This window comes from Chiloscyllium punctatum, chromosome 10, assembly GCF_047496795.1.
Source record: "Chiloscyllium punctatum isolate Juve2018m chromosome 10, sChiPun1.3, whole genome shotgun sequence".
Taxonomy (NCBI): Eukaryota; Metazoa; Chordata; class Chondrichthyes; order Orectolobiformes; family Hemiscylliidae; genus Chiloscyllium; species Chiloscyllium punctatum.
This window is the reverse complement of record NC_092748.1, coordinates 10,318,435-10,332,931: the sequence shown is the minus strand read 5'-3', so window position 1 is coordinate 10,332,931 and position 14,497 is coordinate 10,318,435. Positions and strand designations below refer to the sequence as shown.

General features: G+C 43.8%; 1 protein-coding gene across 1 annotated transcript in view; it reads left to right on the top strand.

The window, feature by feature from the left end:
• Window positions 1–1,976: 1,976 nt before the first annotated feature.
• Window positions 1,977–14,497, top strand: part of itgb2 (integrin, beta 2) — a 93,872-nt gene continuing 81,351 nt past the window's right edge. The window contains exon 1 of the mRNA XM_072578503.1: window positions 1,977–2,065. The gene's annotated coding sequence lies outside the window, so the exon portion shown is untranslated. The remainder of the gene's footprint in view (window positions 2,066–14,497) is intronic.

Below are 14,497 nucleotides of genomic sequence, written 5' to 3'. Positions count from 1 at the left end.
AAATAGCACTCATGGTAGTTTGTTACTGCAGTGGGGAAGTCCTGCGAGATTGGATTGATGATTGCCAACCAGGAGTTGGTATATTGCTGTAGCTGCTGATGGTGACTTTTTGTTTAAAAAAAAAGAATCGGTTAGTGCTAGGATTGGAATTTGCTGAAATAAAAACAGAAAATGCTGGAGAAACTCAGCACCTCTGGAAGGACCTGTGGAGAGAGAAACAGAAACGATTCAAATCTAACAATGCTTCTTCAGAACTGAACGAGTCACATGGGACTCAAAATGTTAACTCTGTTTCTCTCTCCACACATATTAGCAGAAAGTGAGGACCGCAGAGGAGAGTCAAAAAGTGTGGTGCTGGAAAAGCACAGGGCAGGCAACATCCAAGGAGCAGAAGGGCTCATGCCCGAAACATCGACTCTCCCTCTCGTCGAATGCTGTCAGACCTGCTGTGCTTTGCCAGTGCCACACTTTGGCTCTCCACACGTCGCCAGGCTTTTGTTTTCAGATTTCTAGCACCTGCAGTATTTTGCTTTGCTGTTGGCAACAGGATTGCTGGCATTCAGATTGACAGAGATGCTTTGGAGGATTTTGCTAAAGGTAGCACTTGTGTTATTTCTACAGCTTTTGAGGTCCCTGTTTTAGGTTGAATAGAATGAATCGAATCCCTCCAGTTTGGAAACAGGCCATTCGGCCCAACAAGTCGATATGGACCCTCCGAAGGGTAACCCACATGAACTCATTCCCCTACCCCCTTGCTCTACATTTACCTCAGAACAATGCATCTAACCTACACATCTCTGAACACTACAGGCACTTTAGCAAGGTCAATCCATCTAATCTGCACATCTTTGAATTGAGAGGGGAAACCAGAGCACGTAGAGGAAACCCACACGAACACGAGGAGAATGTGCAAACTCCACACAGACAGTCGCCAGAGGCTGGAATTGAACCATGGCCCTGGCACTGTAAGGCAGCAGTGCTAACCACTGGATTTGGAGGATCTTGCTGAAGGTAGCACCATTTTCAAAAAGTGCACAAATGTCGGGGCCACAGCTGCGCAGAAAACCATGAGAAATACAAGGCAGGCAGTTTCACAGCATCCACAGAAGCCCAACATGGAGCTGCTAACCATATAAAAACAGGTCTGTTGGGGAAGACATGTTGCCTGTCAGCCTCACATCAGAGGTCTGAAGCATGTGCAAATCTGAGAGACTGTGGTCTCCCAGGAGAACCTCAGAACATCTCCAACAAGACCAAGCATCCTCGCCAACTCATGGAGAACCAGTCCCATGACTGATGAAAGCAGAGAAGGTTCATTAAGAGGATGCATTGATTGTTGTGTTCACTCGTGGACCCAGTAAACCAATCTCCAGACAGCTCCTGAAGGGGCACTAGCAAGCAGCACCCACCCCACATGTGGCAGTGTCCACAGCTCACACAATGAGCTTATGCACCCTCTCAGAAGCCATTGAACCCCAGGGTGGAAGCAAGTGACCTGCAGTTGTCAGGAACTGTCTCAGAAGGAGATGTTGATGGGCATTACCCATTTGGACAGTGCCCAAGATACGCTGCAAAACAATGTCCTCTGAAGATAAATAGCTTCTCGGGATGTACAGAAATAAATAAATAAATAACGTCTCTCTCGCTTTCTTGCTGATCCAGGGTAAAAACAATGACTGCAGATGCTGGAAATCAGAGTCTAGATTAGAGTGGTGCTGGAAAAGCATAGCAGGTCAGGCAGCATCCGAGGAGCAGGAGAATCGACGTTTCGGGTAAAAGCTCTTTAATCCTGAAGCGTAGAGAGATCCAGATTCCAGAGTCTTGCTGATCCAGCATAGTGCAGAAGCATCCTCGACACTGGATTTTCTCTTCTTGAGGCTTCTGTTGGGTCGATGCCATTGGTAGGTTCCGCTTAGTTTGGCAACGGCTTCTATATAAATGCGCACAATCCACTTCCTCTCCTCAGTAGAGGGAAGCAGTTCGCTTCAAACTGAAAACGGAGGTAGTGGCAGCGTGCTGTACACCGCTCAGTGAGTGCGAGATCTTGGGGAAGGACTTCACCAGAGTAAGTAACCAAACCTTCATTGCACCGAGTGCCAAATGTTTGCACACTGAGCCTGGTAGCTCTCTGTCCTTGCTTCTTTATGCTGCAAGTCCTCGGTCTTCAGCTCTTGGAGGGCACACCGTGTGTTTCTTCTCTTCAGCTTTCAACGGTATGTCTGGTGTCAGGTCGGTTTCGATCTTTCTTACTCCCTCCTCAGCCAGTTTTTTTTTGCCTTTCCCTAAAACAAATGCCAAGGCACTGTTAATACAGGCGCCAAACAGTGAGGACGCACAACAACACATTTAATGTTCATGTAACCATTTGTTGTCTTACTCGGAAATAAACCACCGATTTTGTTGTCATTACTTCGTCTTTCTGCTGCATGCTAAAATACCATTGCCAGTCTCGGAGTAATTTTGATGCAGATAGTTCGAGTTTCAGACTGGCTCCGTTTGGGGAGCCATGTGATTAGGCAGAACTGTGTTCCAGTGCACCATTGAGCTCTCAGCTATTCTGACATCCCAAGTCGCAAACCATTTTTAATCTGTCCCATGACATTGCATCCTGGATAAACTTGAGCTCAGCCAACACCTTGCTGCCTGTAACCTAACGTCTACCAAGTTCCATTTTGTGCTTGTGAACCCACACCCAGATGAACCCTGCTTCAAATTTTAAAATTCTCAACTTTGCATTCAATTATTTCAATAACCATGTCTGTCCCTCTCTATCTTTGCAACCTCCCCCAGCCCAGAACCTCGGAGAGCTTTGCACTCTTTTGATTCTGCCCTCTTGTAAGTTCGCAATCTTAACTGCTGGGTTTTTCTCTGCTGCCTCTCCCTCCTCCTTGAATCTTTAAAACTTGGTCACCTTCAGGCAATTTTATACATATAAGGCACGAAGTAAACTAGAGTTGATTTTATTCAGGACTGGTTCGTTTTGTAATTTTTTCATGGCCGTTATTATGAACATTAAATGAAATATATCATTGGATAAACAATCTGAGGGTACTTTTTAAATGATTAAATGTTTAAGCAAGACTCACCTGATTCAAAAGAGGGTTTATAAAATCATGAGGGGAAAGTGAGGACTGCAGATGCTGGAGATCAGAGCTGAAAAATGTGTTGCTGGAAAAGCGCAGCAGGTCAGACAGCATCCAAGGATGCTGCGTTTTTCCAGAAAATCATGAGGGGCATGGATAGGGTAAACAGATAAGGTCTTTTCCCTGGGATGGGGGGCGGGGGGGGGGGGGGGGGGGAGTCTAAAATTAGAGGACATAGGTTGAAGATGAGAGCAAAAAAGATTTAAAAGGGATCAAAGGGGCAACGTTTTCACACAGAGGGTGGTGTGTATATGGAATGAGCTGCCAGAGGAAGTGGAGGAGGCTGGTACAATTGCAACATTTAAAAAGCATCTGGATGGGTATATGAATAGGAAGGGTTTGGAGGGACATGGGTGAAATGCTGGCAAGTGGTACTAGAATTATTCAGGATATCTGGTCGGCATGGACGAGTTGGACTGAAAGGTCTGTTTCTGTGCTGTATATCTCTCTGACTCTATAAGTTCACTCATGGGTATCCTGTTTGGTTCATGTTTTAAACATTACGAACTTGAAATTGCTTCACAACAAACCAAACCGGAGATCAATCATCCTCCATCTGTATTGTCCCTTTATCATTTCATTAACTTGCATTTAATATTTCAAAACAAATTCCGAAAATGCTTTGTGGAAGCCTAAGAAAAAAAAGTGTCCTGAGTTGAGATTTATCAGGATGAGTAACTGAAAACCCTGCTGCTCGGATGCTGCCTGAACTGCTGTGCTCTTCCAGCACCACTAATCCAGAATCTGGTTTCCAGCATCTGCAGTCATTGTTTTTACCTCAAAAAAAAGAGTTGAGTTTTGTTTAGATTGTTAATGTAGGGGGAAGGTGCAAAGACAAAAAAGGTATTAAGTTGGGAATTCCAGGGAGCGAGAGTTCATGTGGCTGAAGGTAAGGTCACCAGGTCAAGCATAGGAAGGCTATCAGCAAATAGGCAGGGGTTGGAGAAATAATGAGTTCTGCAAGGGAGGGTTTTTTTTTGGGCTGTTTATGGTGACGCACACTGGGAACAATGATAGAGCAATAGTACTCATATCAGGCCGAGAATTATTTTATTGAGATGTGTGATGACGGGAGTCAGTGTATGTCTGTAACAATGAATATAAATGGTGAACTGGTGTGAAATAGGATATGGGCTGCAGAGTTTGGATACACTTGGGTTTATCAATATTGAAGTGTGTGAAACAATCAGAGAGAGAAGTCAAGAACATATTTGAGGAATCTGGAGTTGAAGAAACGCTTTGATGAAGGTTTCAAAAAGGCTAAAAAGTAGAGATTGTAGCTGCTAGTATTTCCAGAGGGAGTTAGCAATTGAGAGTATTTAAATCAAGAGTTTCCGCTTCAAGGATAGCTCCAGTGCTGTAAGTGCAGTGATTCAGCCTGAAACACTCACCAGGTAATTGATGGTGGGGCTGGAGGTTATGCCAGGGGTTTCAGTCCTCACTTTGTTTACTGCAGGAAACTATTACTCATTCAAAACTGGATATCAGTCAAGCAGTTTGATAGAGACGAATGTGGAAGGAGGAGTTCAGTGGTGGAATGGAGAGAACAAGTCGGGTTTCACTACAGACATGTTCAAGCTGGTTCTCTGTATATTGGTGACATTACCCAAAGACAAAAAGTGTAGAAGAGAGAGAAAGGAACGGGTGGAGTCAAGGATGTATCCTTATGATACTCAGGAGGTGATACAATGGTGGAAAGAGGAGTAATTGCTATCAACGTTTCGTTCTGTTGGATACTGGCCAGAAGACTAGATAATTTGTTTTCCTCGGAAAAGTGCTGGATGATTTATTTTGTTCACTTGAGCGGGCGGATATGGCCTTAATTTAATAGGAAAATGGCATTTCCAACAAAGCAGCACTCAATCAGCGCAGTGTCAGGGCATTTGTCCAGATTAGCATTCAAATCTTCAAATGGAGCTGAAATCCCAAAAACTTTGGCTTCAAGGACATAAATGCTATCATATGAACCATGCTGACCACTAAAGCACAAAAATATTGTATTGAAATGAACATTAGAAACCATTTTAACTTGTTTGATAATTTTCAGGATGTGATAGGGCTTATAACACATTAATACCACAGAAGATGACAGTTTATGGGGATAAGTTGCAACAGCAACAGTTGAAGCTCTGAACGTAAATGAACAAAGGCCCCCCGCTGCAGTGGTTAGAGATAAAAAGGATGTGATGGGATAAGTTGGTTAAAAATTGGCACTTGGACCAAATGTCAGTTGATGTTAAACTAAGCAAGAAAGTTTAGGAATTTGTATGTTTACTTTGCCCAGCAGGAAATGTGTTTGTTAGGCTTGGAATAGCTTTTGGTTTTTATAATTTATTGTAAATGTTCAACTTTTTCAAAAAAAACCTTATTTGTTTGCTTGCGAAAAGAATGACTTGAAGAGACTTTCATGTGACAGGCAAGCAAGTTTCTCAGCTTAGTGATCTGTATGAAGGTACTGAAGCCATTGTTGCTCAATTTGCAAATGACACTAAGATAGATGGAGGGACAGGTTGCGCTGAGGAGGCTGCAGAAGGATTTGCATATGCTAGGCAAGTGGGCAAAAAAGTGGCACATAGAATACAATGTGGGAAAGTGTGAGGTCATGCACTTTAGTAGGAAGAATAGAAACATGAATTATTTTCTAATTTTGGAAATCTGAAGCATAGAGGGCCTTGGGAGTCCTAGCTTCGGACTCTTAAGGTTAACATGGTGGTTCAGTTGGCAGTGAGGAAGTAAAATACAATGTTAGCGTTTATTTCAAGAGAGCTGTAAGACAACAGCAGTATGTACTGCTGAGGCTGTAGAAGGCTCAGGCCAGACTGCATTTGGACTATTGTGAACAGCCCACGTATCTAACGAAAAGTGTGCTGGCTTTGGAAGGGGTAATAGGAGGTTTTCAAGAACGATGCCATGGATGTAGGGCTTGTAATATGATGAATGGTCGAGGGATCTGGTTGTATACTTGATTAAGTTGAGGAGGAGGAGGAGGAGGGGTTATCTGACAAACTTGCAGAGTACGGCGAGGCCTGGATCGTGTGGATGTGGAGAAGTTACTTTGATTGATCGGAGAGACTCGGACCAGAGGGCACCACCTTCGAGCGAAGGGCCAACCCTTTAGAACAGAGAGGAGGAGGAATATCAACAGCCAGAGGGTAGTTAATCTGTAGAACTCATTGTTTCAGCTTCTGTGACATTGAATGTATTTCATAATGGAATACCTTTTGGTATTGACTGGAAAGGGGGGGGGGGTCAACAGAAACAGGGAGAAGGCAGGAGAAAGTGATAGAGAAAGATTTCAGGCATGATCAAATGATGGACTGAATGGCAAACTTCTGCTCCTCTATCTTATGATCCTATAAGATGACTAATCAATTGAATCAATTTGAGGTGATTTGCAGAAGTGATAACACCTTTACTTCTCAGGATGTGTTTAAGTATTTCACAGTTGAAATTCTTCTGAATTGCAAGAGCACAGAAACCAATTTAGAAACAGCAAGGTTGCACAGTGCACCGTTCAAAGGCTCATTATAGGCTCTTACAAGAAGTGCGAAGGACCGTGTTTTCGCAACTCTGCAACAGTTAGCTGAGCCCTCAGATTAACCTCATTCCACCTGAAAGAGAACACCCCCCAAGAAGTTGGTACTGCCTTGGTATAGCAATGAATTACCCAGATTATGTCATCACATCTGAGAGGAGTTGAAACACTCTGCTTTCTGCTACCAATAAGCCAAACTGACAACTACTGATAACTTGAATTCTGTGTCAGCTTGGCAGTGATTTGCTTATTTCATGATTGTTAAAAACCAGCTAACCGCATTTATTGCTGAAAATTGTGAGGAAACAAACTAATTTTTTGAATTTTGTATGAAATGTACAAGCTTGGAATTTGAGTAGAGTGTGTCGTGCTGGAAAAGCACAACAAGTCAGGCAGCATCTGAGGAGCACAAGAATCGATGTTTCGGGCATACGCCCGGAATGTCGACTCTCCTCCTCCTCGGATGCTGCCTGACCTGCTGTGCTTTTCCAGCATCACACTAGTCTGATCTCCAGCATCTGCAGTCTTCACTTTCTCCAAGCTTGGAATTTCTGCTAAAAAGGAAATATTTCCATTCGCGCTACTATATTTGATAATCCTTCCTTTTGCTGATGAAAAGCAAGGCGAATTATGCTGCAATTTACAATCTTATTTGTTGCCATGTCTGGTTTCATTCTAAATGTGGTGAACAATTAGGGGCAGACTGAGACCATGCAGATATTGATTAAAAGCAAAGAGAACAGAGCTGGAGATTAACAGAGAGGAAACAAGATGAACATGTATTTAAAAAGCTCCTCTCAAACCTTTCTGAAGCGTTTTATACCTGTTGTGAAGTGCAGGCACTGTTGCATACAAAATAGCCAATTCATACACAGCAAAGTTCCACAAACAATGTGATAGTCACCATATAATGACCAGGACATTGTAGTGACCAGGACTTCTCCTCTTCAGCATAGTGTCAGTGGATCTTTTAGAATTGGCTGAAAGGGCCTATGTATCTATGGTTTTGAGCCATCTGAAAGATTGCTCCTCTTTTAGTGCAGTATTGCTGACACTCTAACTGAAGACTGAGAAATAAAACAACAGAACTGGGAAGCAACCGGCAAAATACATGACAGAGAAATTTGAGGACTTTTTATTTATGATTAAATTCTGTTTTGTTTTATTAACATTACACAAAGAAATGCATGCTTTACAGTCTTGGAAACAGTTGCCCTTTTGTTTGTGGTGAGGGCCTGTTTCTTCAATGGGCTGTTGGGAATCATGCAAGCTGGGGTGAAAAATCAAAGCCATGAATTCAAACCACACGCACTGCTGCAGTGACAGCGATGAGGAATGGAAATAGAGGCTTTTAAAGTGTACGGCCTTCAAAGGATCAACCAGGAAAGAATATTTCCTACGATTGGGAAATCCGAGTTGATCATTTACAATTTTCACATCAAGAATGAGGAAAGAGGCAAAAGGGAATTCCTTTGTTCAACATTGATGGAGCATTTGTCACAGGGAGTATTTGGGTGGAAGGCTGTGCCCACCTTTAAAGGAGTAATGGATCCATGTCTAACACAAATGGGGATACGCTGTAACAGGCATAGAGCAGGTCACTGGGAGGAGCTTTAGATTGCTTGAACAAAGAGGCGAAAGAGATAGGAGGGACGACAGAGCATCCTTTGGTATGATGAACCTATACTTGATTCCAAATCAAGTGAAATAAAGGTTTCCTTGATTCCTAGCAAGGAAGTGGACAAACGCTCAAGGAAGCAATTCTTTCTCTAATTGATATTTTCTTGACAACACCATTGCTTTCAGCAATAGTTGGCTTTTCTGTTGGGTTCCTGTAAGAACATCATGAACAAATGCAAAAACGTGTGTTCAATGACGTGGGACTTGAGGGATTTTTTATCCGGTTCCTTAGATGACCCCACCAGATGTCGATCTTGGTCAGCTTGTCAGGCCTTTCAAAGTCAATTCACAGATTCTTTTCCCAAAGAAAGATCTGCCAAACTGGGATCCCTCAACATGAGAATCTTAATAGACCTTCAGTGCACACCCTTCCTCAGCGTCTATTCTTAGATGGACTTGAGCCTGTAATCTAGATCGACACATTAGTGGCATACACAGAGTACTGGACTCTTGGATGTACTCTGCTTTGAATGAAATGTTCTCCTGATGTCAAGCTTGTTCCCTTATGGATGTAAGACGTGCAACTCAGAACAAAACAAAAAAAAAGAGGGATAGGTCATTTCGGCATGGCCTTTCCCATTAGATCATGGCTGACCTATACTTAAGTATGTTTGCCGGTTTGATTTCATAGCCCTTCAGGCTCTTGCCTGATCATATTTGAAGGCAAAAAAAGGGAATTTTAAAATTGTGTTGGTGAAATATCTGCACAGAGGCCATCGCCAGGTCACCCTTTATTTACTTGTACACTGACAGTGGCCAAACAGCTCCAAGTCAGTCCCGAAACTGAGATTCTATTCTCCTGCTTTTTAATTTTATTAAACATTACAGTTTAGAAAACAATTAAAATTAACAGCTGTATACAGAGAAACAGCAATCTACAAAGGGAGAGGAGCAGGAAAGCCAGGCCCCAAACTCCGAGGTTCAACCAGTTTTCAGGGAAACGAGAACAAACCTCAAATCCCACTTTGTCATCACAAAACAGGAACAAATACATGTAAGGCAGTCCAATTAGACAAAACAAGTTGTGTAGAATACAAACCCCACCCAACAACCCACCCATCCCTCCCACCTTCCAGCCACTCTTAGGTAGCCCACCTCTACGCCTCTTCTGGCTCCATTACCATAAACAGTTCTATTCAAAATGCATAGGGCAAAAACAGAGAGTAAAAACAATGACTGCAGATGCTGGAAAAGCACAGTAGTTCAGGCAGCATCTGCGGAGCAGTAAAATCTGCTCCTCGGATGCTGCCTGAATTGATGTGCTTTTCCAGCACCACTAATGCAGAAATAGGCCAAGAACACAGTCCACTCCAGTATGCAGAATGCATTGTCAGAGATAGAGTCCACATCTAAAACCAGCAGATATGCACCTCATAGCACATGTACAGGTGTTCAATCTCTGTAGAGGTCTGGCTTATGCACAGAGAACCAGGCCCACTCACAGGAACACAGTACATTGTGAATGTACAGTTAACTCACAGGTGTTTTGTCCACTCCTTAAGGCAGAATCCACTCCCAAACTCCAGGATGCAGCAATTGCTCACCTCCCAGCATGTATTCAGGTGTTTAGTCTTTACAGAGGCCTAATCCACTGACAAAGACCAGGCCTACACACAGGAACAACTCATCTGAAAAGATGGATTTTCTCACAAGGGCTCAGTCCAAAACACCAAATAAAATAAAAGCACATACAAAAAAAAAGAATGCAAGGGTTAAACCCTAACACAAAAACCAACATTGACCTTATCTTGAAGGGTAAAAGAAAAGAATAACACACAGGCTGTAACCAGCTAGTGTAACAACAACCCCCTAATGAGAACTGAATTACACCTGAAACACATTGACTGTGTAAATCAGGTAATTTCAAAATCAGTCCTCAGTTAACAAACTGGCTACATAATTCAGCCAGATCAGGAATTAGATTGTTCCCCCAAAAAGCAGAAACTAACAGCAGCAGTAACACACTGACTGTGGCCCAGCCAGTAGAGAGTCACTCGCCTAAACTGAGGGGACAGGTTATTTTTCCACTCCCCACGAGCAGCAGTAGTGCTTACATTTTCCCCAGCATCCATAGAGGAGAGAGAGACCAGTTTCCACCACCATCCAAGTGGCCAGTGACAAGCAGTGCCCTTCTCAAAGGGCAATGCTGCATGATCACAAATGTGAAAGGGGAGGGCAGGGACTAAATCAAACTACAGTTGGAGGGGGAAATAAAACACTCCACTCTATGAAAACCGAGGATGTTGGTAATCGCCTGGTTATTTTTTGTCAAACTCTACAAAATACAGTTAACAGTAAACAGAAAGTGGCCATTCACAGAAACAAACACTTATATACAGGGGAAAGGGCAGTAAGGCCAAACACCACCGTTCAACCAGTTTTTAAGGAGATGAGGTCAAACCTCAAATCCCACTTCCTTTCATCACAGTAACAAACATAGACAAGACAGTGCAATCAAATCACAAACTGTGCATTGAACACAGACCCAATATAGCTATAAAAAAGACACCTGATACCCATCCACATCATGTACTGATCAGCCTCCCCATATACTGACTGACCTGCCCTGTCTCAGCTTTCCTGCGAGGAGGCTATCAGCTGCCTGGCCCCGCCCACCCCATGTACTGATAGGCCCCTCCCGGCCCACTTTCCTCCAGGCTGGTCATCGACCTTCCAGCCCGTGTACTGCCTGCCCCTCCTTTGACCAGTTTTCCTATGAGCATGCTGTTGACTGCCTAGCCCGCCCCCCCGCGTTGCTACAAGTACCCTGTGTGCTAAACAGACCCCCTCCACCCCGCTTTCCCCCAGGCCAGTCATTGACCCTCCAGTTCCCAGCCACCCCAGATACTGACAAGTCCACTCTAACCCACATTCAAACACAATTACAAAACCCACAAACAGTAACAGAATTCACAAAATCTCAATACAGTTTCCAGTACAAAGGCAGAGTCCATGCTCAAAAAACAGTGCATAGAATACACACACCCAGCAAGCCACCCATCCCACCCACTCTAAGGCAACGTGCCTCTACACCCCTTCCGGCTCTCAGTCTGCCCTGACACACTGAGGGTGGCACGGTGGCACAGTGGTTAGCACTGTTGCGTCACAGTGCCAGAGACCTGGGTTCAATTCCCGCATCAGGCAACTGACTTTGTGGAGTTTGCACATTCTCCCCGTGTCTGCGTGGGTTTCCTCCCAGTGCTCCGGTTTCCTCCCACAGTCCAAAAATGTGCAGCTTAGGTGAATTGGCCATGCTAAATTGCCCGTAGTGTTAGGTGCAGGGGTAAATGTAGGGGAATGGGTCTGGGTGGGTTGCGCTTCGGCGGGTTGGGGTGGACTTGTTGGGCCGAAGGGCCTGTTTTAAGTAATCTAATCTAAACCTTCTGGCCACCTCTAGGACATCCCGCTCTGGTACCTGCCCAGGGTGACAGCGCTGAGGAAGGCCTACCCTTCTGGCTCTCAGTCTGCCCCTCTGTACCGTTTGACTCTCGCCCACCCGGATGTGCCATCCGGCCTGTGGACTACCCCAGCACACGTTCCGGCCACCTCTAGGACAGCCCGTCCCCTTCCCCAGGGACGGCAGCGTGCAGAGCAGCCCACAAGCCTTCCGATCTCAGTCTGCGCCTACGCACCTTCTGGCTCTCGGCCATTCTGACATACCTTCTGACCACCTCTAGGGCAGCCTGTCCCAATTACCCCTTCTTGGGATGACAGCATTCAGAATGGCCTAACCACCTTCTGACTCTCGGGGCAACTGGCATCGGGGTGGCCTACCTACCCTCCGGTTTTCGGGACAAACTACCAACCTTCAGATTCACAGGACAGCTTCCTCACCCTCCGGCCATCATGACAACCTATGAGCCTCCCAGCTCACAGAGAGGCCTGTTAGACGCAAGGAAACAAGGCCGTGCAGGTGATAACCCCAACAAACAAGAAGACAAAGTCAATTATTAACAAACGGAGACACTTCTAGAACACAGAGTCCAATACCATAAAGAGTTCTCTTCAAAATGTAGAGTCCATTCCCATAACAGAGTCCACTCCAGTATACAAGGTGCATTATCAGAAATAGAGTCTACTCCAAACTGCAGAGTCCATTGCCAAACACAGAGTCCACAACTGAGGGCAGAGTCAACTCTTAAAGGCAGCAAATGCACATCCCATAGCACACATTGTTTTTGCCTCCAAAACCACAAATATCTGATGAAGAACAGAGAGACTCCCAAAAAAGGATGACAAGTGGCAGTTGGAACTTAACACAATGAGGTGATCTATTTTGGCAGAAGGGGTAGGAAGGCAAAGTTATAAAGGGTTTGCAGACACAGAGATCTGGGGATGTATTGATTTCTGAAGGTGGTCAAATATATTGAGAGAGTTGTGGGCAAAGTACATCTTGGGCTATGTAAACAAACATAAGAACCAGGAGAAGGTGGAGACAATCCATCCTCCCGAGTCTGTTCCGCCATTTGATATGATCATGGCTGATCTCATCTCAGCCTCCCTCTTTGGTCTTTACAACCCTTCAACCCATTGTTAATTAAAAATCTATCAGTCTCCTCATTCACTTTACTCAATGTCCAAGCATCCATCGCACACTTGGATAGTAAATTCCACAGCTTCACACCTCTTTTTGAGAGAATCAATTTCTCTTCATTTCTGTTTTAAACCTGGTATTCCTGATCCTAAATCTATGGGATTGCCCCACATTTGGAAACAGCATTCCAACATCCTCTTGAGCATCATATATACCTCAATTGGGTCTCCTCTCGTTCTGCTAAATTCCAGGCAGCATGGGTTTAAACTGCTTAATCTCTCTTCAAAAGACAATTAGAATCGACCACGTCAACTGCCTCTGAACTGTCTCCAATACAACTACATCCCTCCTCAAGTAAAGGGACCAAAACTGTACTCAGTACTCCAGGTGCAATCTAACGAATGCATTATACAGTTGCAGTAATACTATCCAACTTTTATACTTTATAAATTTATCAATAAATGCCAAAATTCCATTTGCCTTCCTCCTTACCTGCAGAATAGATTTCTGTGATACATACACGAGAACCCCCAGATTCCTCTGCACCAATGCACTCTGATGTTTCTCTCCATTTAATAAGAAGTTGTCTCTCTATATCTCTGAACCAAATAGGTAACCTTACACTTAACCATATTGAACTTTATTTGCCAAATTTTGGTCCATTCACTGAACCCATCCATTGCTATTTTAAAATTTCCTATTTCTTAATTGTAACTTGCTACCCTACCTATTGTCGTGCCATCTGCAAATTTGGCTGTAGTACTTTCTCTTCCCATGTTTAAGTCATTCATACAGATTGTAAATAGTTGGGGCCTGAGAATTGAAGACAGTGACACCCAACTAGTTACATCTTGCTGAACAAAAAATACCCATTATCCCTACTCTTTGTTTCTACATTGGTTAGCCAATCCTCTATCCAAGATCACAAGACCATAAAAATTAGGAACTGGAGTAGGCCCTTGGAACCCTCGAGCCTGTTCCACCACTCAGAAGGATCATGGCTGCTCTGACATTCCTCATGTCTGCTTTCTTACATTTCCCATAACCCTTCATTCCCACCAATCAAACTATTTATCTATCTTAGCTTTAAATATACATAAAGACTTTGCTCCCACTGCTCACATGACAAAAAGTTCCAAAGATTCGTAATGCTCTGAGAGAAGAAATTCCTCCTCATCTCAGTCTTAAAGAGGCACCCCTGTGGTCTGAAATTCTGCTTTCTGATCCTCTCTCCCAAGAGGAGAAACATTCCCTCAGTAATTATCCTGTCAAATATTTTGGTTTCAAGTGTATCACCTCTCATTCTTCGAAACTCCAGTGGGTAGAATTCAAATCTGTTTAGCCTTTGCCCATACGGGGGAATCGTCCTCATGAACTTTCTCTGAATTGTCTCCAATTAAATGATATATTTCATTAAATAAGGGAACCAAATTCCAGATATAGTCCCACTAGCACCTTGTACAGTTTCAGGAAGACTTCTGTACTCTTATACTCCAATGCCCATGAAATAAAGGCCAACATTTATTATTTTTCCTGATTACCTGCTGCATATGTGTGCTACCTTCCTGTGTTCGGTGCTTATTACCGCTAACCCCATGTGATTAT